The 2,363-nt window shown below is 35.6% G+C and overlaps 1 pseudogene; it reads right to left on the bottom strand.

The window, feature by feature from the left end:
* Positions 1 to 1,642: 1,642 nt before the first annotated feature.
* LOC131756392 (large ribosomal subunit protein eL21-like) lies at positions 1,643 to 2,112 on the bottom strand (annotated as a pseudogene).
* Positions 2,113 to 2,363: the final 251 nt, after the last annotated feature.

Below are 2,363 nucleotides of genomic sequence, written 5' to 3'. Positions count from 1 at the left end.
TAGCAAATGTCTGAGCTGATATCTGAATCCAGGTCTGTTTGATCATAAAGCTCAGGCCATAGACACTCCACCTGTAGTTAGTTGAGGGGTTTTGTTTGTTTGTTTTTTATCTAGTGTAGCACTTACTATGCTTTTAAAAGTTGAAGAAATAAGGAAATTTTGTAATTTTCTTTCTGAAACCTGAACAATAAAAACTTTTACTGCTGCTGAGTATGTAAGAAGTGTCTCACAAAGTGCAACTCAGATTTCCTTTTGATTGTCACTGTAAGGAATTTGAGGAATTTCTTAGGGGAGGCAGAAACATTGTTCTTCTCGAAAATTGGTACTATAAATTCAGCAAGTTGAGTGAACACATTTAAGAACAAGGGATGTGGCAGTACAGGCATTTAAATCACTTCAACTACAAAATGCTTTGGGCTCTCTAAATCCTTTTGATCATTAAGCCAGCAGTAAGTGGATGTCTAAATTAGAACATTTTGAGAAACATTTTCCAGAAAGTGTGTAAGAAATATTGCTTCTTTGAATTGAATAAATTTTCTCCAGTCATTTATTTGAAGGCAGATAAGCCACTGCTCCAAGAAGATAGTTTATTGTCATTAATGTACTGAATCCTTTACCATGTTTTAGAAAATAATTGGATGTGGTAACACTTGAGGGGCAGAGAGATAGGGTTGGAGAGATGTTACTCAGAGATACAGAACCTGCAATGTCCTTCAGATCAACACATTTATCCTAATGTTGCTCCCATGTCGGAGAGTACTGTGAACTAGCATTATGCATTTTAAAAATTTGAAAGGGAAGAAAGAGCTGTTGCCTGATCTCCCAACTGTCCTCTCACCTACAATTCTACCAAAGTATGTACCATTCAGCATAGAAAGGCTATGCATATGCAATACTTCGTTTTTGTAAAATATGTGTAAGGAAAGAGCTAGCAGAGTGCATTATATCTATCCTATAGTCCACCTCATCTCCATCTCTAGCAAAAGATTATTGCAGGTGAATTTGCAGATAAAAGGAAGTACTTCTCTCAGTACTTTCTTCAGATATTGAAATTTTACATCTGTTACCAAATATTCACAGAAATTTAGAATTGGAAATGATTCTAGAAATCATCAGTCAAAACAAACTCTTTTTTTTTCATGTGGAGAAAGTAAACCCAAAGAGGTCAAATAATTTGCCTAAGGTAACAACAGAATTGGTTAACTAAGACAAGAGCTGGGACTAGAAATAAATCTTCTTTATCCCCCCAGGGCTATTTTGGAGCAAGTGACTGACTGGATATCTTAAGAAATTATACTTAAATCTTCAGAGTAACAGTGTACATTTTAGGTAAATCTTGCTTTATGAAATAAACAATATTCTGTGAGATGAAAGACTTTAAAACCTCTTTATGTCATGAGAATAACCCAGTTCTGGAAAATATTTTCCTCCATTTGAAAGTGAAAACATTAATGACACATATAAAAAATATTTAGAAAGAACTAAAGAAGTGATAGTTTTTTGAGTGGTGATGCATATCAAGCTGTTCTATAAAAAATGGTCAGCACTGGACATTGTATGCATTTTAAAGTATTCTTTCACCAGGAAAATTCTTTTTTTTTTTTTTTTTTACAGTCTAGGTCTTTTATTTTCTTTACACCCATCATGCCATGAATTCATAGGGAATGGGTTCTAACAGGTCAGGCTCCTTTCCATTGGTTCTCACCAAGTGTGCTTCTCCGGGTGGAGCAGGCTGGTGCTTCAGCTGAACCCACGTACTTTTCTCTTTGGCTTCCTTCTTCTTCTGATCATTTTCCTTCACACTTTTCAGGCGGTATCTCGGCTCTTAGAGTACTTAATATGCTGGATATGCACATTAACTCTCTTGGCAAGAATCTTGCCCTTAACTTGTTTGTTTACAATGATGCCAACAGCACACTGGGAGTCTTCCAGTTTTGCATGGTAACATTTGTGAGGCATTCCCTTTTGAACAGTGTCCATTTCCTTGATATCTACAATATCACCTTGCTTGTAGATGCACATGTATGTGGCCAAAGGAACAACTCCATGTTTTCTAAAAGGCCTAGAGAACACATAACAGGTGCCCCTTCTCTTTCCCTTTGTGTTGGTCATTTTGGCAAATTACTGGAAGATAGTTGTTCTGGCGGAAAGATCACCAGGAAAATTCTTTAAGGAAGTCCTATAATTTAACATTTCTGAACAATACTGGATTGTTCATCTGAAAATCCCAGTGGTATTTTGATTTTTTAAACCTCTAGCTAGATTCAGAATTCTGAAAGTACACTAAATGTCATATCATCTAATTTAAAAATCCATAAGAAAAAATATCACACCACTCAACACTAAAAAGAGGTGTTGAATAA

This window comes from Kogia breviceps, chromosome 4 (genome assembly GCF_026419965.1).
Source record: "Kogia breviceps isolate mKogBre1 chromosome 4, mKogBre1 haplotype 1, whole genome shotgun sequence".
Classification (NCBI taxonomy): Eukaryota; Metazoa; Chordata; class Mammalia; order Artiodactyla; family Physeteridae; genus Kogia; species Kogia breviceps.
Note: the sequence above shows the minus strand (reverse complement) of the source record. Positions and strands in the feature narration are given on the sequence as shown.